At 34.0% G+C, this 27,307-nt stretch overlaps 1 protein-coding gene across 6 annotated transcripts in view; it reads right to left on the reverse strand.

Moving 5' to 3' along the window:
* Nucleotides 1-27,307, reverse strand: part of LOC145291252 (uncharacterized) — a 207,057-nt gene that overhangs the window by 74,690 nt on the left and 105,060 nt on the right. The window contains exon 1 of one of the 6 annotated variants that reach the window (XM_080136857.1): nucleotides 25,771-25,926. The exons of 2 other annotated variants lie outside the window; for them this stretch is intronic. The gene's annotated coding sequence lies outside the window, so the exon portion shown is untranslated. Of the gene's footprint in view, nucleotides 1-8,730; nucleotides 8,777-25,770; nucleotides 25,927-27,307 lie in introns of those variants that run through there. 3 more of the 6 variants (XM_080136858.1, XM_080136859.1, XM_080136861.1) reach the window with 3 other exon arrangements.

Raw genomic sequence — 27,307 nt, forward strand, 5'->3', positions numbered from 1 at the left:
TTTCAGTGCCCCTCCCTCACGATAGTCTTTCTCCCCCATTCACATGCCATACCAAATTATTGTTGCATAAATAGAAGAAAAAGAAAAAAGATACCATTTGTTTAAAAATAAAATAAATTCTTTAAAATTTTCTTTGATCTTTCGAATGTTATACGGTCAAGAAGAAAAAGAAAAAAAAAAGAATTACAAAAAAAAAAAAAAAAAACCCTGCAAGATCTGCTCTTGTCATAGACAAATTGTGGCAGCGATTACCATTTTAGCACCAACAATTTTAGCTTCGGTATTCTGGAATGCAAATAAATTCTTCTGCATTTTCAGATCAACATTTATGACCAAAAACCTATTTGAATTGCAGGATGAAGAATTTAATTCATCAATTACAGCATTAAAACAAAAAGAAAAGAAAAAAGAAAAATAATAATAAAAAAAATTTGGAATACTCTTCTCTTCTTCAATGTTATTTTCACAACGTTTGGGTCGATGGAACCTTCGACCTTCTTCAGATATATCCTTTTTAGTATAGAATTTAGTACAATATGATAACCATTAATTATAAATAATAGGTAAGGTGTCAATTTTTTTATTTAATTACATTTTCACACATAACAAAGCATAGTGCACTTTGATGTAGGAGCCTCTATCAGGAACATAAGTTGCAGGGATACTATGTAGGGAGTTGAGCAGCAAGATGTCTGTTCACATTACACTTGAACTTTTGCATGTCAGTACAGTTGGGGAAGCAGGAAGCTGGAAGGGAATTTCCAAGTTTAGCAGTTCTAGGGAAGAAACTATTAGAGTAGAAGGCCTTCCTACATCTAGAGATCTCTACTGTGTAGGGGTGGGACTTTGCTGCTTGTCAGGTTTGTCAGGGGTATTTATGTCGAGGGGCTACAAGGGGTTGTAGTTCATCAGAACATCTACCATTAAAATATTTGTAAAACAGGCAGACGGATGTAACATTTCATCAATGGGAGAGAGATTGAAGCCTAGATGACAGTTCAGGACCTATCAGGTTGGTGACTCTTTTGAACCCTGTCTAGGAGTGGAAGACTAATAACAGATGTACCAACCCAAATGTGACAACAATACAACATACATGGGTGAATGGTGGCCTTGTCAAAGTACAATTAAAAAAAAAAAGCGAAATATATATATATATATATAGTCTTTAGGTAGTGCCGATTCAGAAGAGGTGTGGTTGGAGATTGCGCAACCCTTGCCTCACAATTACATATGCAGCTGCCCCTATATGAGGTATCCTTTGCCTTTTGAGACTGAACAGAGGCATTGAATAGTAAAATTCCAAAATGTTTTCCAATTCTGATACAGTTACTGATTCTGTTCTAAATTCCAGGTTCCGATTTTTTAAAAACTTCTAAATATTTAAAGAGATTTACAAAATGTAAACACACTCCAGGAGAGGGAATATATTAAAAAAAGAGTAAATGTTTCTAAATACTTTTCTCAAATGTTTTTCTTTGTAATTGGTTGGTTATTAGTTTAATTTGCTTTAATGTAAAAAGAAAACAAAAAAAGAAAGAAAAAAAAATTATAATAGTGATACTATTAACAATAATGTCAAATTTGTACATTAACACGTTTATCTAAATCACTCTCCCAAAATGAGATTCTGCTTTTTCTTTTACATGATTACATGATGGAAAAAAACCCCCCAAAAAAAACCAATCAATTAAAAATTTCCAGTAGGAAATTAGTTTTGTATATAAATTTAATGTAAAATGATTATCATTTATAGAAGAATAGCGAGGGTACCCGGCATTGCCCGGGTTTTTGGAGGCGTGTGTTGTGGGGGGGGGGGGTAGATTAAAACAACTCTGTTAAAAAAAAAAAAAAAAAAAAAACGTTGGCAGGTTGTTTAGAGGTGTAAAAGAAAAAAATAGTTTTAGTAAAAAGGTAGGCTTGAACCCCGAACCTTTGACGCGGAGGTGGAAAGGAAATGGAATCCCCCCCCCGCGCCCTAACCATCTCGACGACGGCAACAGATGAATTGGTAAGTGTGTTAAGTTGAGGTTTATAAACCGAAATTAGCAGGTGTGACAACGCTAAGTTGCGTGATGTTTGACCTAGTTTCTGTTTCCCCCGCTATGCGGCGATCAAAACATATCTCGAAAATAGCTTGTAAAAGTCGAGTAAATTAAAGCGAACTAAAAAAAAACACAAAAAAAACTAACATAAGGCAAACGAACGATGTTAAATGTAAAGGTCGAGAAAGCAAAAAGAAAACAGAAAACTAAAAACAAAAAAAAATACCATGTGAAAAATGGCTTAAATAAGTCTGTTTCGATATAAAATTTAAAAAAATCGGTCTGTTTCGATATTAAAATTAAAAAAATCGGTCTGTTTCGATATTAAAATTAAAAAAATCGGTCTGTTTCGATATTAAAATTAAAAAAATCGGTCTGTTTCGATATTAAAATTTAAAAAATCGGTCTGTTTCGATATTAAAATTTTTTAAAAATCGGTCTGTTTCGATATTAAAATTTTTAAAAAATCGGTCTGTTTCGATATTAAAATTTTTAAAAAATCGGTCTGTTTCGATATTAAAATTTCTAAAAAATCGGTCTGTTTCGATATTAAAATTTTTAAAAAATCGGTGGGTACTCGGATGTTTTTAGGGGGGGGGTGAATGAAAACCTAAGAATAAGCAAAGTAAAACAAAAAAAAACAGAAAAATGAACGTTACGTGAAAAATGGCTTAAATAACACTGGTTCAATATTTAAATTTAAAAAATCGAAAAAAAATTTAAAAAATCTCGCACCACGATTCGAACCCAAAACGTTTAGATAATGAACCAACGCGCTAACCAACTGAGCTAACACGCAACGTACATGAAATTTAGTCAGTTCTCCAACTATTTAAACTAAATCAGGTCATGACTTCTGGCGCATGCGTAGAACCGGTCATCGTCACGAGAGGACGGTTTTTGTTGACCCCCCCCCTGTAGAAAATTGTCGATTTTGGGGTGAAAAATTAATGTTTTTGGCAAATTTTTCGATATTTTTCGGGCGAAAGATGGAGCATCAATATGATACCAAGTTTGTGAATTTTTGTTGTGTCTGTCGAAAGTTTTTAGTGGCCACACAAACACACATACAAACATACATACACACATTTTCGCTTTTATATATATAGACTAGCGGGGGGTATCCGGCATTGCCCGGGTATTTGGAGGTGTGTGTGCTGTTAAATAAGAAAGAAACCGGGGGGGGGTAGGAGTAAAAGTTTGTAGGATTGAAGCCCTGAGGCGAAGTTGGAAAATAAAATGTGAAAAAAAACATGAACCATTCGGCCAGCCAAAATGAGTTACTGAAAGATGTTTGAATTTATTTAAGTAAAAACCAAATTGACAGGTGCCCACATGGAAATCGTAGAGTGTTACGACGACGTAAGAAATAGCTATTCAGCAAATGAGGTCAATAACCAGGTTTGTTTGTTATAAATGAAGTAAAAAAAGAAAACATAAAAACGAACGTTAAAACTTAAGCAGGAGGGGGTAATCAAAACATTGAAAAAAAAACACAAAAAATAACTAACGTAAGGCAAACGAACGATGTTAAATGTCAAAATCGAAAAAACAAAAAAGAAAACAGAAAAACAAACATTAAAACCAAAAAGGAAAACACTTGAAAAATGGCTTAAATAAGCCTGTTTCGATATTAAAATTTAAAAAATCGGTGGGTACCCGGGTGTTTTTGGGTGTGTGGTCGGGGGTGGATAAGCGAAGTAAAAAAAAAAACAAAAAAACAGAAAAACGAACGTTACGTGAAAAATGGCTTAAATAACACTGGTTCAATATTTAAATTTAAAAAATCGAAAAAAGAAAAAGAAAAAAAGACATCTCAGACCACAATTTGAACCCAAAACGTTTAGATAATGAACCAATGCGCTAACCAACTGAGCTAATGCGACATACATGAAATTTAGTCAGTTCTTCAACTATTTAAACTAAATCAGGTCATGACGTCATCTGACACATGCGTAGAACCGGTCGTTGTCACGAGGGGACGGTTTTTGTTGACCCCCACCCCTGTGGAAAATTGTCGATTTTGGGGTGAAAAAAAATTAACGTTTTTGACAAATTTTTCGACATTTTTCGGGCGAAGGATGGGGCTTCAATATGATACTGAGTTTGTGAATTTTTGTCGTGTCTGTCGAAAGTTTTTAGCGGACACACAAACAAACATACATACATACATACACATTTTCGCTTTTATATATATAGATGAGACAAGGAAATGGAGTTTCATTCTATATTAATAAACAAACTTTATTTGTTATCTTTGTTAGTAGAGTGTACAAAAGAGAAACGGGTTAGTAGCTGGAAGCGTTCTTGTGTTTACACGTGTTTATAGCTAGTAGCCATCGGTACAAAGGAATCTAATTAAAAGAGAAAGAAAGGGCAAAGTCTTCAGTGTGTTGACGTGTTGTCATGCGTGAGGGAGTTGTATGTTCTTTAGCATGACAAAGAAGGTTCATTTGGGTAATCCTGTAGAATGATAAAGTTTGTTTGGGTAGTGCACGCGGAAACAAACTGTAGTTAGAAGAGAGCCATAGCTAGCTCATAGTACTCACGTTCAGCCTGGGGGGCCTAAGCCCCAGGCGAAGTCTGCTCTCAGGCAGGGTCAGGTTGAAAGAGGGTTAATGGTTACAGATTTCACCCTTTACATACTCTGTCACATGATAGCTTGCGATTGGACAAGCTAGGGAGAAAGGGATTTCAAATCTCGAAGTCGTGAGAAGTAGTCTCTGCCTGTGATGTTGCGGGTGTCGGCTGCTACACATTTATGGCCCATCCAAACTTTTTAGGGATGTTCAATAAATTTTTTGTATCACTAATCACTCAAAAATCGAAAATTATACAAAATACAGGTAGAACATGACATTTGCACAACTGATTATTTGATGTGTTTCTAACAGTATGTTGTATAATTTTTGATTTTTAACATTTAATGAGGGTTTGTGGGTAGCCATTTTTTAAAATTCTAACTTAAAAGAGTAAATACTAGTTTTGTTTTTGTTTTTTTAAGAAAAATATGCTTTAAAAGGAGTTTAAACACAAATTTATACAGGTAGGTAGAAGAGTAACTTTTCTTGCATTGGTAACATTTATTTATGCATATTTGTTTTTTTTATTTCTTTTTTGTTCTGTTAGTTATCGTAACAATTAACTGAATCTCATATGTAGATATAATTTCATTTTTAACTGAACAATGGTTTCTCTTTATGTATTTTATCCAAGATTTTGATAAACTTATTGGGATTTTCATTTATATTCTTCACTTGCGTCCAAAGTGAATAAAATACAAAGCTGCCTTAAATAAATTTCCATACTATTTTAGTACAGGTATTTAAAATTGTTGTAGATTTTTGAAAATTCAGTATATTTTTGCTATACATCTTCTGAGATGACTGACCAATTTTTATGATTTCAGGTTCAAATGAACAGTTACAGCAGGAATTCGAATACACCCTACTAATGCCTGATTATCATAGCTGGTGAATTTCAAAATTCAATCTGGGCGTGAGGACACTGTAGAAGAACGATGTGCAATAAAATTCTGTTTTAAACTTGACAAAAAATGCCACAGAAACGTTTAGAATGCTTAAGACTGTCTTTGAACCATCTTGCATGGATCAAGCATCAACTTTTGAGTGGCATAAGAGATTCAAGAAAGGCAGGGCGTCTGAAGGATGATGAGCGGTGTATGAAGAGTAAGGAAGTCAGAACACCAGAGTTGATTGGCCAAATAAAGAATTTCATGGACAAGGTCCATCGTGTGTCAAGAGATAATAAGTGCACAGTTTGATGTCAGTGTGAAAACTGTACACACAATTATTCATGAGGAACTGAAGATGCGGAAGATTTGCACAAAGTTTGTCCCAAGGGTGTTCAGAAAAGATCACAAACTATTTAATCAAGATGAGCATCACAATAGTTCTTCACCCTTCCTCTAGCCCAGACCTTGCTCCCTGTGACTTTGGGTTATTCCCTAAGCTCAAGGAAAACCTTTGAGTCTATTGTTACGAGACAAATGAGGAGATGAAAGAGGCTGCGATGGGAATCAGTGACACGCTCATAAAAGAGGAGTTCAATGGGGCCGTCCAGAAGTTGCTGGAATGGTACAAGTGCATTGTAGCCGGAGGAGATTACTTCTAAAGGGATTAGAGTTTCATGTATATACTATTAATAAAAATGCCCATACGAAAAATGTCTAGAAAGCACCCCATATACAGGGTGTCCATAAAGTCCGTGTGCGCCTAAAAATATTTATAATTTTATTTGTGATTGCAATAGAAATAACATGTAAAAAGGATTTGATTTTGGAACAATTCATTTTAAAATTGCACACGGACTTTATGGACACCCTGTATATATATATATATATATATATATATATATATATACACTCTGAAGAAGCTTTGAATAAAAAAAATGCAAAAATAAAGATAAAGAATGCCGTTTAAATTCCCGGAAGGAAAAAAAATATATTAACTTTAACCTATCGCAGACTTAGCACCTACAAAATCCGACTTTTAAAATGTTTATAATGACAAAAGAGAATTCATTTATGAATTCATCATTAAATATGCTTTAAAAGGAGTTTAAACACAAATTTATACAGGTAGGTAGAAGAGTAAAGGATGAACAGAAAAAAAGGCATTAACAAAAATTGTTAAATAGAAATAGACTTAGCATTTGCATAAGCTGATTTCGCAAAAGTCTTCAATTTTAAAACAGAATTTAACTACATAAGGATGAAAAGAGAAAACCTTAACTAAAATTTTGTAAATAGAAAACGGGGATCTTCAGCTGCTTACCATGAAGCTGTTTCAGAGATTTAAAAACAGGACAGTTGTTTAATACATGGCTCTCCAGTGGATAATACCACTTCCCCAATAAAAAATATGTAAAATAATACGGTTACTATTTTTACTAATATATGAAAAAATTTTTTTTTGAATTAAATAATAAAATAGAAAAAGAAAAACTATTAATAAGTAAGTTAAGGATTACAAGATCCATTCTGCGACATGTTAACTAGCATATAAATGCTATGAGAATAAAAACGCATAAAAGCTTAAGTACCTAAGGAAAATAAATAAGAGGAAGGAAACCTAGCAATACATATCTAAAAATCCAATATAGAGTCTAAAGAAGCTTTGAATAAAAAAATGCAAAAATAAAAATAAAGAATGCAGTTTAAATTCCCGGAAGGAATAAATATATTAACTTTAACCTATCGCAGACTTAGCACCTATATAATCCGACTTCTAAAATGTTTATAATAACAGAGAATTCATTTATATAAGAATGAAGAAAGAAAAAAAAACATATATATATATATATACATACACACTTATAAGAGAGAAAAAAAAATTAAAACTATAAGTTGAACTTTACAATCAAACATTATTTCAGCTGTTTTGAAGACTTTCCAATCGGATTGTATGCATCGTCACGCTGGACTTATTTTGGAATCTATTCTCTCTAAAGAATTATTTTGCAATTCGGATTAACTTGAGAGGATTTTCATGCAAGCTAAAATATTATGTGTGGTTTGTTTTTATATATATTTATATATTCTTTTACATATCCAACATTTTTCACTTTTTTATTTGGCAATTTATAGCTACAATAAATTGTGGTTTCACTTAATGTCTTAACCAGCAAATTCTAACATTGCTACAAATATAATTTGCTGACTTTTTTTATGTCCTCTGATGAGAAGAATAACAAGAATAGCAGTTTTTGAAACTCCACGGAATGAGGACTTTGTAAATTGTTTTTTGGAGTAATCAGTCGAATAATAAATCTTGATTGCAAAGTTCAATTTACAATTTTAATTTTCTTTCCTTTATAATAAGCTCTACTCTCTATTGCGTATTGAGCTTTTTAATTTGGTTTGGATTAAATTTTCCCTATATAAATACTCTTATTTTATTATTAGTTTGAAGTTTACCATTGCGTATATCAGGTAAACACTACATCACTTTGTTTTCATTAATAGATACACATATATAAATCTCTCACAAGAGCCAGGTACAACCTATAATGGAGTACTGGTGCCACATTTGGGCAGGAGTTGCTCAGTGTTACCTATCCTGCTATGACAGAGTTCAAAACTAGCCTGGAAATCTAGTAGGTGATGCTATTTTCTTTTCCCTACAACCTCTTTCCCACAGAAGAGACGTTGCAAACCTGTTACTGCTCTATCCTTATTTTCATGGCAAGTGCTCGGCTGAACTCCAACTTATTGTCCCCCTCCCCTTGCCAAACTTTCACAAAAACATTCAATTAGCTACAACCGAAATATATATTTTGCTCCACTCTATCTGTGCCTAAATCTAAACGCAGATTCCATGAACAAAGCATCATTCCATTAACTGCCTGCCTGTGGAACACTGTTCCGCTGGTCTGCTTTCTGGTGTAATAGAACATGGTAGCTTTCAAATCCAATGTAAACAAGTGCTTGCTGAGCCGTACCAGCAAATAAAGTCTTACTTTGCATTCATTAACCCTTATCCTCGAGTGGCCTTGGTGATTTGATAAATAGTGACTCCCTAGTAAAAAAACAAACAAAAAAAAATGTTTTACAATTTATCGACTGTTAACTATTCTGAACGTTCACCAGAAATTTATAGAACATACCCTTTTTTAAATATTGATTATTGGTATAGTTTTTAACAGATAACAAAGAAAAACCTACCTCTCAAACTTTTCTGTGTTTGACGCAACAACAACAACAACAACAACAACAAGAGATACAAGAAATATACTTTGACCTTTGCAGTGAGGGGCGTATCTTAAACATTTCGGTCACCAGATGTTGCAGATCGGACTTTTGGCCACTGGATTTTGTGGCCCATACTTATAAATAAACGGAGATGAACATTAATATTGAGAACGCATAAATTAATTTAAAAAGAGAGTCGGAAAATGAGTCAAAAACAATTTATTTTGCTTTTCGTGCACATGTCATATTTGCATTAAATAATTAATATAATATATAAACATTTCAAGTTACCATAAATATCGTTTTTGTACAAAGTAGCCATCTTGTTTAATCACCCCCCCCTTCTCTACTGCAAGGTCACGCTGGATTTTCTCTCCACGAGCGTTTGTATTTTTTTTTTTTTTACATGAAGTTCACCACTTATCAAGGCCCAATGGCCACTCGGGGATAAAGGTTATTGTGTGTACAGTAATCAATGGGATAGTGTAGCAATAGTATTGGAAAATTGATAAGGTGTCATTACTTAAGGGGGCGGTTCATCAGGAATTTGTTTGTGTTGGACTTGAAGACATCCAGGTTGAAGTTGTGAGGGAAACAGGCAAGCGGAACAGAGTTCCACAAGCATGCAGTTCTAAGGAAGAAGCTTTGTTCATGGAATCTACGTTTTGATTTAGGCACAGATAAGGAGTGGGGAAAATTATTGACGGTGGTTTTAGCTAATCGGGTGTTTTTTGAAAAAGATTGGCGAGGGGGGACCAGAGAATGGAGCTCAGACGAGCACTTGCCATGGAAATAATGATAGAACAAAGACAGGCTCGCTACGTCTCTTCTGTGGGAAAGAGGTTGCAGGGAAGAGAAAAGGGCATCTCCAACCAAGCCACGAAGTCTATTTTGTACTCTGTCAAGACAGGATAGGCTGTTTTTAGCAGCTCCCGCCCAGATGTGGCAGAAGTACTCCATCTTTGGACGTACTTGGCTCTTATATAGATAGAGAATTGCTTCATTAGAGAGATATCTTCTAGAGCGGTAGAAGGATCCTACCATTTTCCAAGCGACCTTGGCCACAGACTTGATGTATGTGTTCCATTTAAGATCAGGAGTAAAGGTCAAGCCCAGAAGCTTTTCAAAACATGGGGCCTCCCCTAGACGAGAGCCATCCATTTCAATTGATTCCAGATGGGGATCAGAGCGTTTATGATGTAGAGATAGGAGCTTGGTCTTAGATGCATTAAAGGTAACCAGCCACCTCTTTCCCCACTGTACCATGCGCTCAAGATCAGAGGAGAGAGAATCAGAGAGAACATCATCATTTACGTCCTTTGATGTGTTGCCATAGATGGTCGTGTCATCAGCATAGATGTCAACGAAAGATTTTAGTATGTGTTTTGGGAGATCATTGATGTAGATCAGGAAGAGAGTTGGGCCCAGGATGGATCCCTGATTGAGCATTAATACTGTGGGCCTCTGATTTCTGCCCATCAACCACTACTCTTATGAGCCTATCAGAGAAATGATTTAATGATCGAGAAAACATTTCCAGTTATTCCGTAGCTGGAAATCTTGTGTAGTAGTATGCCAAGCCTTATCGAAGAGCTTTGATATGTCGAGAGCAATTGCCCTAGAAATGAAGCCTTTGTCGAGAGATTTGCTAATCCTATGAGATATAACCGTTAGCACATCTGCCGTAGATCTAGCAGAATGGAAACCATATTGCGTGTCGCTAAGAAGGTTATTTCTGCTGAGGTGGTTGACTACTTCTCTATTTATTGTGGATTCCAGCAACTTACTCATAACACACAGGAGACTTATTGGTCTGTACTGAGAGGGGGATGACTTATCACCTGAATTCTTAAATACAGGGCATACTGATGAGGTTTTCCAGGGTGTTGGGAAGCACTTCTCCTTAAGGCAACGCTTAAACAGTTTGGTAAGTATGGGGGCAAGTTCTGGTTGTAATTTTTTTAACACTATAATTGGAATACCGTCAGGACCAGTTGCTTTACTGGTGTCAAGGTTCTTGATTGGCTTGGCGACTACACACACAGATATTTATATGTTGCATAACATGTTGTCTGTTATAGGAGGGAATATGGGGAGTTGATAGCCTTCGTCGCACAGGGTAGAATTTGCCCCAAAGTTTTTGGCAAATAGTTTGGCCTTGTCGGATGCTGTCGAGATGACCTCTTGTCCATTGATAATGGTTGGGATAGAACGCACATTTCTGTTCAGGATCCTATTTGCTATTTGCCAGAACTGGTGGGAACCAAGCCGCTGCTCAGCTACTTTGGATTTAACGAATTGAGCATATAGTTCTCTTGCTTTTTTATTACTCTTTTACAGTGGTTGTTGGCGGTCCTGAAAGCAGCTTTAGTCTCAGTGCATCTATTACGTTGGTAGTTATGGAAAAAGTGATTTCTGTGCGTGATGGCAGCAGCACATTCTGGGGGAAAACCATGGCTGGCTGTTAGGTTTTTGTTGGAATTTTTTGGATGGTATTAATTGGTCTATGCCTACAAATAACCATTCGGTCAGGTCTACTATAGAGGACACATCTTTTTTAAACATGGAATAGAGAGGTAGATCAGATATGAATGTACGGAAGCTATCCCAGTCCGCCATAGAGTATTGGTATACAGTACGGTGGAGAGGTACGTCTGTAGATTTATTATATTTCATTTTTATCTTAACTGATACGACGCAGTGGTCGAAGGATCCCAGAGGAGATAGAACGGAACATGAGCACAGCTCAGGGGATGTGGATAGAAAAAGGTCTAGAAGGCTTGCGTACTGACCGGTAGTATCTGGCACACGGGTGGGCTTGCGGACAATCTGAGTGAGGTCATAGGCAATGGCAAAATCATGACAGAACCTCCCCTCATCATCAGTCTTATTTGAGTGGGTCAGCCATTCCACATTATGGATATTGAAGTCACCGCAATTGTGAATGTTAGCCGAGGGATGAGCAGACAGGATGTGGTCAATTTTCTCTGATATACTCTTAAAGACAGTAACTCCGCTGTTGTGGGGGACACAGAGGGCAAATATAAATGCGGTGGTGTTAGCAAGTGCAACCCGGAAGCACATATAAGGTAGATTAGGGTCTTCTCTGGAGATATCCCTGCCACATGGGAAGCCATCTTTAATGTAGGCACATATTCCATGCCCGTGGCGATCTTTGGGGTCAGATTTAGATGTTAAATTAGAGTATCCTTTAATTATGAACTCATCTAGGGAGGTGGTCGGCCCTATTCCAGTTTCGCTTAGAAAGAATATGTCAGGTTTCAACCTCTGGAAGGTTAGAACGTAGACCCCTGATGTTGGAGAAGGAGACATGGTAGTAGGGGTCTACGTAGGAGGATGGGGTTCTAGGTTCATTCGTGTTTTAATGTTAGTATAAGATTATTAGTACTAGCTGTATATACCGGGCGTTGCCAGGTCAAAAGATATTAGTTACCCTGAATTTCCTAACTTGTTTTTTTTTTGAAAGTGGATATTTTCATTTAAAAAGTATAAAAATACGAATTAAAAGAAAAATTTGGCACAAGGCTGAAGGTTGATTAATGAGGGGTATGGTTACTCACAGTCAAGAGATGCTATTTATAAACGATGCTGCTAGGAACTGACGAATCAAATTAATTCACGTTCCCCTACCAACCAATCAGAAACCAGAATTGCTCCATAAAAATTAAACCTTTTTTAGCAACCTTGCATGTGTTTTCTTCGTGTCAACACGGGAAGAATCTTTCGCTCTGTGGATTCCAACTCGAGAACTGTCTACTGCGAACAGTCACCTCCAGGACTTGTGTAGAACAACTAACCATCGAAAACGGTTTTGAAACTAAACATGGCTTACAACTCAAGAGAAATCATGCTGGAGTAAAAGGTATTATGGTGAGTAAAAAACTATGTTAGGGAATAGACAAAGTGGATGAACCTGCCGACACCCATTTTTCCCCAACTTTCCATTTTGGCTTCATGCCACATTGTTTTAAGGACGCTCCCCTTATTCTTTATATAAAACTTGCGTGGATGCCTGGCGTTGTCGGGGTGTTTGGATGCGTGTTGAGCCAAAAAATAAAAATAAAAATGTGGTAGTAGGCAGGCAGGCTTGAACCCGTGACACGAAGGTGGAAAAGAAAATGAAAGAAAACCTGATGTCTTACCCCTACTCCATGACACGACCGGAGTTCGGAATATTGAAATTAATACAGTCATTCCATACAATGACTTGACAAAAATGGCAACGCAAAAAAAAAAAAAAAAAAAAAAAAAAAAAAAGACCCTCCCTGTAGAAAACTGCCTAGTTGATGGTGAAGGAATTAATGTTTTTAGTCAATTTTTTGATATTTGGCGTCTGAAGGGTCGAGCTTCAAAACAGTACTAATCTCGTGAAAATCCGTCGCCTGTCGAAAGTTTTAGGCCGACATACAGACATACATTTATACATTTAAACAGAAAGGTGAGATTTATATAATAGACTAGGGGGGGGGGGACCGGCGTTGCCCGGGTGTTTGAAGGTTTGTGTGGTTTTGGGTAAATCAAAACTCGGGGGGGGGGGTAAAATTAAAACAAAAGTTTTGGTAGGTAAGTATGAGGATCGAACCCTCATCCTTGAGGCAAAGTTGAAAATTAAAGTGTGAAAAACAAACAAACATGCAACGTTAACTATTGGGCCACCGCGAAATACTAACGGAAACATGTTTGAATTTATTTATTTAAGTATTACAAACAGAATTGACACGTGTCCGCAATAAATAAATACCCATGCAAACTTTACATTTAGATTTTAGCCGGGGGAAATCGGTACAAAAGTGTGAAAATTAAAAAAAAAAAAAAAAAAAAAAAATGAAATTTAACAGGTAAAGGTTGAACGATGGCATTACAAATAAGCATGCGTAACGTAATAGCTATTGGTTGGTTCATGTTTTAATTTTTAGCCTTGCAGCAAACATGTCTTCATAAGTCAGGCATTAACGTCAATGGAAAAAAAATAAATCGTAAACTAAACATTTTGGTTTCGATTCTCGGTGGTGGTGGAGCACAAGTCATTTTTTTTTAACGTTTTAAATCATTATTATATATTGGGTCCAAACTAAGATAATAATAAATACGAAATCTGCATTAATCAAAATATTTAAGCGTGTTTTATGACTGAGCAATGCCGGAAGGGGGAGTATATATATAATTGCGACCGTTTGGTGCATGTGGTGTATTCATGGCGGCCCACGCACGGCCACGAATTCAGAATAGGGCGTATGAGCCAGAAAATTCAACATGGCCATAAAATGTATATAAATCCGAAATTTTCATATGAATTATTTAATTTCAGGCAAAAAGGTCGTGGCCATGGAAGAACGTAAGCACAACATGTTTTGGCATTAAAAGTTGTTTCATGTTGTTTTTGCTGTCTAAATGAGAAATTATTTCCAGTAAAAACAGTCACGCCTGCTAAAAAAAAAAAAGACGAAAAAAAAAAACAATAACAAAATGGTCACCGAATTCGACCTGATGTCGTGTTTATCTAACAACCAAACTTGAATCGTAACAGTAAATGATTCCTCATTTAATAATAACAATATAAAATACTATTTAATGTTCAAACATATTTTCTCACGTTTGAAACGAAATGGATACATAATGGTAAATTTTTACTTTCTTTCCACCTTAAAAATCATCTTTAAAATGACGTTATCGGGTGTGCTGAAACGACTATCGCATTTAAATTTGGTGCAAAAAGTAGTTTTCCGGACATTAAGAAATGCAACTCCCTATGTTATCACTGGTGGCGATTGTGTATGCGCAAGCGCGTGCATATTCTTGACCAAACATAAAAGGCGTCCTTTTAAAGGTGACTGTTAAGGTGGAAAGAAAGTACAAATATATATATAAGTCTGTTTATTATTATTGGTTACATTTGTGCATACAAGTTTCGTTTCAGTGGGGTCCTAATTCAGGGACTTCATAGAAGCATGCACATATGTAACCAATAATGTTTGTGCCAGCTCTGTCCTGCCCTGGATTGAGCACTCTTTAATAACCACATGAGTTTCATTGGATTTACATTTAGGAAACCAATCGATACAACCTATATATATATATATATATATATATATATATATATATATATATATAGAGAGAGAGAGAGAGAGAGAGAGAGAGCGAGGAATATTTTTTTTTATTTTGAAAAAAGGGTTCTTGACCTTCGGGCCAGGATCTAAGTGTAGTATCTGTTTTGATGTTGCACTTCACGTTTTTTGGTCTCGGTTAGTGAAGGATAAATTTTTCATGACTGATAATTTTTTTTATTTTTGTTATTAACCAGAGTGGCAGTGCCCCTTTTTGGGGAGTTGGTCCTCGCCGCCACATTAAAAATCAACCTTGTATCTGACTCTTCCCTCATGGGGAGGCAAGGAATAGTTTGTGTTTAAATAGTGTTATTATGTTTTATTTTATTCACTTCCGTCACGTAATTCGACTGTTGTTGACATCGTCCAGCCTGTCCATTTATTTTATAGTTTTGTTTTCGTACGAGGCGCGAGGGGGGGGGTTGCTGTTAAGGAATTGAAGTTCAGTGCCTGCTTTAAATTACAATTCAATTAAAAAAAAAAATTAATTGAGGAAAAAATAATGATGAAAAAAAGAAAAAACAAAACAAACAGAATAATTAATTTACTCTTAAAAAAAAAACTTCCGAGAAAACACACCCACACCCACGTTCATTTCCGCGAAATAATTACTTTCATTTTTTCACACGCGCTTAAGTGAAGAACGTTTTTTGTTTTTTAAAACTTGTTTAAATCACAAAAAAAGAAAATGTTGAAGAAAAATAGCCCTTTTTTTGCATTAAATTGTAAACTTTGCGAGAGCCCTCTTCGCAGTAACTTCAAGACTCTACCATGTCTTCATAGCTTTTGTTTTCACTGCCTCGTCGAGAACTTCACTGAACAACTTAAAAGATCAGCTCGCTATGGATTACCGGAGACGATTTTTGATGAAGAGGAGGAGATTGTTGTTCACTGCCCCGACTGCTACATAGACGTACCAGCTACTCTTGACGGGACGAATACAGCACACGCAGATGCAACTGATTTAGTTAACCAGCTGGGGGCAGTGTCTTTCCTAACGCACCTGCTAAGAACGGCGAAACAATTGGAGCTTCGTCGAAAGTGTGAGAGATGTACCCCGGTGGATGGTTCTACACCGGCAGCTGCTGCTTTTTGCAAAGACTGTGAAAAGTCTTATTGCTCAACATGCTTGGCTAAACACAACGAATTCCTTGCTGTGCACGCTCTACTTGACCTGGACGTTTTAGACGAGAACAGAAAGATACCAGTGTCTGATGGTAGCGAACTTAATGAAGGAAACAGAGCAATAAAAAATGCAAATCCAGGAAGCAGTAGTGATTTTCTGAATCTTTCCACTACAGAGGAGGGAGAGGTTTCTTTGACGAAGGTGAATAAATCTTCCATAAGGAAACAGGATTCATATTTGAGTCACGTCCAAGTAGAAGAATTGACACTCTTGAAACCCAGAGTGAAGAGCGAGCTTGATGCTGAGCTATTAGACGAGGATCAAAGATTACGTCCCGCGTTCGATGAACCCTCGTCAAGCTCTGTTGAAACAGCTTATAATTTCAACTCGGCCAGTCTCAGCTCAAGCAACAAGGACATGAAAAAGATTGAACAAGATCATAAAAAGAAACAAGCTTTAAGGAATGTCATTGTCCCTTCAAAATGTCCTATACACGAAACGTCTTTCATTGCTTACTGCTCAACATGTGATCTCTGTCTATGTCAACTATGCTGGGAGCAACACTCAACAAAATCCGAGGATTGCACGAACATTGTCCCTTTAAAAACTGTTGCTGGTGAGAAAAGAAATCATGGGTTCGCACTGCTAGCTGAAGCCAGAAAGTTGATCCGGCTTTTAAACACAAACTACTTGGAATCATTGAAGAAAATTCAAATCTGGACAGAGAAATGTTTTGATGAAAACGAAGCAGACTACAATGGTCTGGATATGGATACAATTGAAGCTTTTCACTACCACTATTTCCGACAGAACCAACTTCACTGCAGGCAGCTCTTCTGCTTCATGACCTTTCTGAGAGATGTCGTTCATCTTGTACCGGATGCTGATCTGACCATTTGTTTTAGAAGCATCGCTGATTTTTGGCAGAATCTTTCAAGCCGGATTACTAAAAAAACGCCCATCCCTGAGATTGAACCCGAGAGATCTTACTTCCAGAAGCTGTACCAAAAGCTAGAGACCGTTTCCGTCACTGTGGAGCACAAAAGTCTGGATTACAGTAAAATAAAAAGTTTTCAAATGAATCGAGCATCGATGATCACAGCTCAGTCAAGGGTTATTGATACAACCACATATCCTGTTGTCTCACCTTCTGTGGTCGCTTCTACATATTTTGCCCTTAAAGAAGTGGACTATATTTCCGCTATCGGTGTCTCAGCTGATCTGCACATTCTTCTCTGTATCTACTATCAGTGTTGCATATGGATATACAACTCGAAAGGGAAGTTTATAACCACTGTTCAAATACCTGGTGAACCATCTGACATCTGTGTATTTAAGGGCAGTTTATTCTTGCTCACACTGCCTCTTAGAAAAAAAATTGTGATTCTTCAATCAAAAAGGAAGCCAGGTCGAACAAGGACGTTTTTTGTGCACAAAGTTGTTGATGTTCAAAAGAATTACGTTTCTATTTCCACAAGTTCATCTTCTTTAATTGTCTGTGATGTCTACAAAAATGTTGACCTGATTACAATAAATGGCACTGCTGAATATTCTATTCTAAAACAAAAGAAACAGAATAAACCTGGTGCACATAGACTAAGTCCAGGACCATTCAAATCCACGTTTTTGCTCTTAGACTACATTCACCAAACAATATCATGTTATAACCAGACTAACTACACTCTACAGTTCTGCATAGACACTACAACGGAAAACTCAGACTCTAATGGGACGTCTGACATTTGTCTTGGAAAGTCGGGCCGTATTTACATCTCTGACAGTCACTCCATATATTCCATGGATGCTACGAATGATCCGCAACTTCTTTGGACGTTTGAAGAAGAGCTCACCGAAGAAGCGTGTATTGCTTTCACACCAGAGACAAACCATCTTGTTGCCTCTTGCTTTGCAGGAATGGATAAATCTCTTTTAATACTCAACATCTCTCATCCTTGTGTCTGAACTTTTAAATATTTTTTATACTTATAATTCAGAGGCTTTTGTGATTTTTACGGAGAATCAAGAGTCAGCCTGGAAAAACCACTTTCTTTTTTCTTTTTTTGAAGAGCTGAAATAATTTATAACTTAAACCTTTTGCATGTTTAGTTTCAAATTGTCAACTTTTTCAGTCATTTCTGGGAGTGGCTCCGATTCTCCATCAATGCTTGAAACTAACTCTGTAAATACTGAAATCAGCTTGATACCCATTTATTATTATTATTAGTTATTACCTTATGTTTCGGTTCATTTATATTTTTTCTTAATATAGCATATCTGAACAGAATTTTGAAATACTTAATTCACTTAACCTTTTGTAACCTGCACAACATCAATTAACTCAATAATACTTTACAGACTACGCAAAATGTTATTTAAAACTACACACACACACACACACACACATATAATTATTATGAAAAAAAAAATACATGTTTGGTATTAAAAACAGATGTAAGAGAGACCTAAAATCTCGAGTACGTTTTTCCCTGCTTAGTGCGAGCTTTTTCAAGAGTAAAAAAAAATGTTAGCTAAGGAGAAGTTTAGTTAATTAGGGATATATATATACGTATATATATTAAGAGGGGGGCGAGATCAGTATATTCATTACAATGTAAATAAAGAAATTATATATGCATAACTATTAAAAAAAAAAATTAATTAAGTCATATATATAATGTATATAATTTCTTTATTCACATGGAATTGAATACGCTGATCTTTCCCCACCTCAATACATATACCCCTAATTAACTAACTTTCTCATCAATGAACATATTTTTACTCTTGAAAAACCCCACATCAAACGGGTAAAACATCAAATCTTTAGGTTTCTCTACCTGTTTTTAATACCACACACACACACACACACACACACACACACACACACACACACACACACACAAATACATACTTTTAATGTAGCTCAATAAAAATGGATTTCTACTTTCAGAGCATAAATATCGTTAGTAAAGATTCCCAAACCAGATATATGGCACGTCTTACAGGTTTCGTTGAATAGTAGAAATTTACCAAACAACTTATCAGAGACCCATACAAATCCATAAGAAAAATATTTTTTCCTTGGATTGAAAAGGACAAAAATTGAAAAAAGGAAATAGAGTTCTCTGAAAGTCATAAGAGTAAAAAACAAAGAAATCTTAGTTATTATAGGTTATTTAGAGATCTTTTCAGAAAGACACTTTAAACATGGATGCCATGAGGAAAAAAAATAATGTGTTTATGTTGGCATATTTATTATATCCTAGCTATATTTTAAAAAAAATTTGTATTCAATTTTTGAAAAAAGGGAGTGCGGATTCAGTAATAAAACATAGGTAATTTTATTCTTAAAATATTAATTATAAAATAACTTAAATTTAATCATATTAGATTTACACGTCATATATCACAACTATAAGAAATTTCCGAAACTAAATAAGCCAGCTAAATTACGGTGTTGCTAACAAACCTAGTGTCAATAAATCTATATCATCACGAAAATTAGCCTTAAATATAATAAAAATACAAGAATATCTATTTTCTCCTTTTATAAAAAATCAGATACCCTACAAGTAATTGAATATTCTTTTATTCAACTGACTAGTACTAAAATAAAAAGAAATCTTATAATTTAAAGCTTGTGGTGTTTATAAGGTTAATCTTATTCAACTAGATGTCAAACAAGACATTCAAGCAACCTAATTTTTTCCTCAATTTTCCTGCTGATTTATTTCCTTCGCATTAAACTAAGTAAATTATTTAATTAATAAAATTAAATCCGAATCAAAAGTTTAGAATATATTTAATAGCATTGATTGAGATTGTCGGACTGACTTTCTCATCTTGGTTGTTATCGTCACAACGTTTCGGCCGTTTTGCCCTCCGGCCTTCATCAGGTGTTTTGTATCGAATTGGGGAACCGTTTGTTAGGATTCTCGAACCCAACCCTTTATTATTATTACGGGGGTACCGTGTTCGGACTCCAGCTAGGCTCTGGGACATAGTTGCTGATTCTCTGTATTGAAGGTTACTTTTTACTGCCTTCGTTCAGGATTGAACTCAGCACCTTTGGGTAACTGTAAACTTTGATACAACGTCTAGGACCACTCGGCCATATGTCACTAGTATCAGCAACTCTGTCCCAGAGCCTAGCTGGAGTCCGAACACGGTACCCTCCGTAATAATAATAAACGGTTGGGTTCGAGACTCCTAACAAACGGTTCCCCAGTTCGATACAAAACACCTGATGAAGGCCGGAGGGCAAAACGGCCAAAACGTGACGATAACAACCAAGATGAGGAAGTCAGTCCGACAATCTCAATCAATGAAAACACCTCATCTAAAAAAATACAGACAATTACTATATTTAGTAGCACATTAACGAACACACTACGTTTAAATTTACAACTAATACTGAAATACGAGAATTAATCAGTGTTCAATTAATGAGATACAAAAAGGTATGATCAAAACATCACTAAAAGCCAAATTTTAATCTCATCAAACTTTAGAGCAAATTCTTGGCTATAATAATATTAATTTAAAACATTAAAGCTACACATATTAGCATAGTATTTTAATTACGTTTTATACGAAATTATTATATCTTTTATATTTTAATTAATTTTATTTTATTTTCAATTACTTTATTAATTTATTAATGCTTATTTTTTTTTTCTTAATCTATAATTTATTCAGCTGAAATGGTGGCGGTGGAATTTATCAAGAAGTCTTAAAAGTTCAATAGCGACCAAATAAAAACCCACAGTAACTTACAATACTCTACATTTTCTTCAAGTTTAAATTCAGTAAAATATGATTTATTAAATCCACAGAAGTTAACAAGAAACCATAAAATTTATAGGATTCAATTAGAAGCACGATGATACTCAAGTATATATGCATGACCGTGTATCTATCTTATAGTCTATTATTTTTCTATTTAGTTCTCTCTGTTATGTGTTTGAGTCTAGGGGTATTAAGCATGCAACAAAAAAACAAAAACAAAAACAAAACTAAAAAAAAAAAAAACCTAAAACTCAAGAGTTTCAAAAAAAACAAAAATATTTACAAATGATCTAAGGGAGATAAGCAAGTTCTTAATTCAGTCTAGTTTACATTTATAAGAAAGACTTAGTTATTGAGTATTAATAAGAATAGTTCTTAGGTCAGAGAGAAGGTCAGAAAATTTTTATAATTACAAAATCTCCAGTTTTTCTTAGAGGATGCTTGTAATTGATTCTTTTTCTAAGATTCCTTTTGGACGGATCTGGATTGCAGGAAATATTGGCTGAAGTTAATCTAGTCAGCGCCTGACAACCTGGCGTGGTGTAACAACTCAATCCGAACACTAACTGATTCATATCAATGTCCTTTCATAGTTTTAGCGAATGGAAAGTTCTAGAAACGCTCCAAATGGAACTCCACAACTTAGAATGTTCCAGAAGCTTTCAAAAAAAAGGACATTTCTATATTTAGAACTCTCCAGGAACTCTTATAAAGAACGTTGATTTTTATATTGTAATTTTAATCTAATGTTTTTAATAGTAATATTTATACATTTTTAATATTATTATAAGAAACTGTAATGTCTTAATACTTTTATGAAGAAAATGTCCTCCCATGATATCTCCATATCAAAAGTCTACATCCCCTAGGCCATTACAAATAAAATTATCAAATTCATATTAAAGTGCATATAGGCTTATCTTCAATGAATATAAACAGAAACTTTTAAAACCTATAAAAAACTTTAAAACCTTAAAACTACAATTTTCATTAATAAGTAAATATATATATATATATATATATATATAATATATAAAATATATTAAAAAAAAAATGATGATAAAGTTATATATATATATATATATATATATATAACTTTATCATCATTTTTTTTTTCTTTTCTCTTCCCTGATCTTTCTTATTTATATTTATGTCTCGGAAGTAGAGTGAAAAGCATATCTTATTTTTCTTTTATTAATCTTATTGAAATCTTTTCTTTTTTTCCCTTGTACACATTTTTGTGAATTATTCCACGGATTTCTGCCTTTGGCTTATTATGGACCATCTTCTTATCTTCTTCCAATTACGGGATTTCCTGGGATTTTTCTTGTACAAATGAAAATTCTTTGAACTTTCTTGAGGATTTACATTTTGATTTTACTGTCACTGGATTTTTTATCTTCCACCAGACTATCCATTCATGTGTAATCACCTTTTTCTTCACTATATTCCCTCTGCTTCACTTTTTTTGTTTTCAAGTAAGATGCTTTACTAACTTGTTGTTTCATCAAATGCTTCTGCATGCAAAATCCGATCCCGAAGTTTGCTAATTCCTACCCTCTGATGAGAAGGAAAGTATTTCTTCAAAACTCTGCGGATTAAGGACTATCCATTTATCTACTGTTTCCTTTTCAGATTAAATATGTTTTTAACTCATTTCAAAGTGTTTTTTAACATATTTTATTAACTGTTTGCTCATATATATATATATATATATATATATATATATGAGTGTGATTATTGTACAATGTTTTAATTTCCTATAATAATGTGATTCAAATTTTAACTTAGAATTCAACCCTCCTTATAGTACCAGTTGATAGAGTATGGCAAAGGTTTACTTCACAAGATCTCCAGCTACGGTATAGCTGGAAATGTCTTCTAATTATTAAATCATTTCTCTCTGATAGGTTCATAAGGAAGTCAGTTATAGAGAAAACGGATACATAGATGACCAGTTATCATTTTGTGTCAACCATAACACTCCACCATGCCCTCTCTCTCTCCATAGCACATTGAGAAAGAATTGAACAGAAAATAAGTTGTCATCTCTTTTTATAAATTACGTCAAACGTTTTTTTTTTGTGAAACCACTAATTGTTTTATATACATTTATCAAGAACGTGAAACTATTTAACAGATTAAATAGACGACAATTCAAAACTACAGAACTACAGCATGATGCAACACTAAAGTATATTTGTATTAAGTATACAAGGGTGAATGATATACACAATTCCATTGTCCTAAGAAAAAAATACCTTAAATCTCATGTTTAAGTTGAGTTCATTAAAAAGATATTTATTTTCTTCGTGTAACTTAACTCATTACCCCTTTACCTCTTATAATTTAATGATTCACTATTTATTAATTCTTACCAATTACATATTAATTCTTGTCTACAGATTTACATAAGCATAAAATCCTATATATTATATTAATTTCATTTCTATTTTTACTATAACAAACCCCTAATATGATATGTCTTTTTTTAGATCTAATATATGAATTGTAGTTTAAATTATTACCCTACAGTTCCCATAGTTTTGAAATAGACCAGCATATATCTCATTCTATGTATGCAATCTTGAATATTTTCCTGTTTTTTATTTAACAGAGTGTCATTGAACAGTACTATGTGAAAGGATTCCAAAGTACACAAATTACATCTTTTTTTCTGATTAGGAATGTATTTATTTACTTTTCACAGAACTGATCATTTTAGTTTACTTCTGACTAATATATCTAGCTAAAGAAGTGGTTCAATTTTAAAACAACACGTTATTTCTATATCTCTCTTTGAATGTAATGCTTGCAGAACTGACATAAGAGTTTTTTTTTAAAATCTATATTTCTGTCCCTTACAACAACACAATATGTTATGTTCAGTTTCAGATGATTATTTTAAGCATATTTGTACCACCTCAAAACAAGGGGGGGGGGGGTTTGTAAGTAAAAAAAAAAAATATATATAAATATCGTTTATGAAAAATAAGTACACTGTTATAAAGTTCATTCTTCTCTTAATAATCGCTGAAAATTTGGTATTGATCGGATAATTACCTGATTTTTGGTAGATTTTTAAAAAGACGGTCCGTCAAAAAGTACTTACCCGCCTCCCCCCCCCCAGTTTTGGCGGTGCTTACCTATACCCCTCCAGAGGTTCAAGGCTACGGATGGATGGGTATTGCTCACAATGAATCTGATATTCCAAACCGTCACAAATTTACTGTTTGCATGGTATTAACCCCTATTTTGCACCATTTCATCACTTTTGTTAAGGCTATGTGCGGTAGCAGTTCTTACTGAAATGCACCTAGTCACATGACGTTTCACAAGAGGCACGAATACATGGCAGGCAGATTAAATTATTAGAAATACTTTCCATAAAATAAAAAAAAATAGTTCTCAATGCTGTCAGTAAGTTTTCACGAGCAGTTTACAAAAACATATTTTTATGTTTTTCGTTCTTTTTTATTTTATTTTTTTGTGTGTATGTGGGGGGTATTCAATTATAGAGCTTGTATAGTTTTTAACATGTCCTTCTGCAGTTGTATTGAGTGTTTTTCCATAAGTAACGCACCGACATTAACAGAGTAGAAGAACCGTTTAAGATTTCACACAAATTCTGTTTATATTGGAGGGTGGGAGAGGCCGAAGGTTATTGTGGCAAAATATGGCGGCTGTAGAGGAATTTAGGTAAAGAACACCGGTTTATATAGACACACATAGTTCCATGAAAAAAGCCAAATTTGAGCTTAAAAAGTCCAATCTGTCAAACGTTAGAAAGGCCAAATTTTAAAAGCAATATGGTGGCTTATGTCGTACATTTAGTCTAATAAAAAAATGATGAAGAAAAAAAAAAAAAAATGAAATTTTTTTCTTGTTTTATTGAAGACTTTGCGTCTAATAATATGTTTTACATAAAAAATAAATAGTTTTTATAATCTCTCTGGATGTCAAATAATTTACTCCACTAAACTACACATTACCCTCCCCCTTTTTTTTTTACTAAAAACATAATAGCAGTTGCTCTACTCTATAAATTTCCGTATTTTTTTTATATTACTATTTTAGACATGCCAATTAAGTACTGTTGTTTTGTCTTAAAACCACGTATTTAAAAAATCGATCTGTCGACCTTATTCTAACAAGCACCAAGAAATGACATGCTATAAAAGTGTTTACGGATATTCTGATTTATTATATTTAAAAGGCAATATCTTTTAAAAAAATAACAAATAAAATAAAATGTGCGAAAATAAACATTTATTTGAAAAAAAGAAAAAAGAAGTTTATCATTAGGGGATGAGAATTAGGCCATCCATCGCCATCTACTTCCGCCTCATCCTAAGTTCCTGTTGATTAGAATAAGTTAATACGCCGGTTTACCTGGTTTCATTTTGAGGTGGGAGCCGGGCATAAAAACTTTTGGTTTTGTAAAACATTGAAATGCGCGAGGTTCAATATCAGGAAACAAATCTGATTGGACACCGTTTGCGTTTGCTGTGGATATTGAGTCGAGTGTTGTAATTTGCCAGTGTAGTGTTATTTAACGTCTGGTATTTAAAAAAAATTGGTACTAGTGCACTTATTGATCCGTGCTGAAAAATTAACGGTATTATTTAAAAAGCCATTCTTAACATGGGGAGGGGAGGGTGTTTTGTACCTATTCTATACTTTAACCTTACAATTGAATAATAATATAAAAAAAAACATATCATAAAACTTTAATTAAACTTGGAAATACGATCTAAAAAAATAGCGCGGATCAGTAAGTGCACGAGCATCCAAAAATTTTAAGGTATCCCTACCCTCAATTAAACAAAATCCCATCTGAAATTGAAAGAGTTTTTTTTTTTTTTGTTTTTTTAATATCTATTCTAAGTCCAACTCCGAATGTTTGTAACATTATTATTAATAATAATTATAATAAAACTGGATATAAAATACTTTCAGGAGTTTCATATTTACCAAGATCCAAGGAAAAAAAAAACGAATGCTTTTAAAAAATCCCTTTGGGTCCAGAAATCATAAAGCGAACACGTGGCAACAAACGACCCGAATAAACAAGGTTAAAAGAAACACACGTTGATTTTGACATTCTAACAGGGGAGATAACTCAAATAAGCCGTGGGAATGATCTCCCTTTAAATAATCATTCTGTCTAGAAATGGCGTGGTTTAGTAGTTACAGATGCTTACTGCGGGCACAGCATTCTGGGTTTGAGTTTTGTGTCTGCTGCATCACTTCAGAAAAGTGTGAATTAATATATCCTGTTCCTGCTATGGATTAAATAGTGAGGTAGAAAATCTTAGAAAACATTTCGTAAGATTAATTTTGAAAATATGGGAAAGCCAGTAACTTAATATTTTATCAAATGATTAAATTCATTTTTTAAACCCCTCGAGATTAATACCACCAGAAAAAAAAATGAAGAGGAAAAAAAAAACAGCATAAACAGACGGTCTTTTTTGAGAAAGTTGTCTTACACCAAAAGACGGATAAGAAAAAAAGAAGAAAAAAAAATGCTGTTTAATTTAAGCGAGAAAAGGGGGCTGTAATTCTTACATGACTGGAGGAAGGGACATTAAAAAGGATTAGACTGGGGTTTTTTTTCACTTAATGTTAAACAATTTCTGTAGTTAATAAGTATTTTATTTTTAAACAATACAGAATTTTATAGAATAAACTTTTTAAATAACTATTTTTAAACAAAAAAGTAATTTAAATAACTATTTTATTTATAAAAAATGCTGTCAGGGCAGCAGAATTTTGAACTTTATTAAAGAACATTTTTAAATAATGTTAATAAAATAAATGTTTTAAGAAACTCATTTCTTATCGTTGAGCACTTTCAGCTAAAATAAAGTCGGTCAATTTAGCTCTTATGCACAGCAGATCGTCATATAATGATTAGACCACTCTGACAGACGTTAGAAAAAAAACATTTAAAAATAAATGTTTAAATTTCAACAGTATTTCTCGTGGTTAACGGTGGCCGAATGGATTGGGTCCTTGCTAATGAAGCCAGAGATGGCTTCTATTGCCGGGTTCAGATCTATCGACCGTAGTTGATCATGACACCCTGCACTGATGATTCCCAAAAGGATTAAACAGTAGTGTCTGTAGATATTTAGTAATTATTATAGTAAATAAGTATATATATATATATATATATATATATATATATATATATATATATATATATATATATATATTTATATATACACATAATTTATATATGTATATATATATATATATACATACATACATACATACATATATGTACATATATATATATATATTTATATATGTATACATATATATGCATACATATATATATATATATTTATATATGTATACATATACATGCATACATATATTTATATATATACACATATATGTACATATGTATATATACATATATTTATATATATACATATATATATACATATATTTATATATATATACACACATATATATACATATATGCATATACATATATTTA

The sequence above is a fragment of the Euprymna scolopes genome, chromosome 12, assembly GCF_053919585.1.
Source record: "Euprymna scolopes isolate OS-2025 chromosome 12, ASM5391958v1, whole genome shotgun sequence".
Lineage (NCBI taxonomy): Eukaryota > Metazoa > Mollusca > Cephalopoda > Sepiida > Sepiolidae > Euprymna > Euprymna scolopes.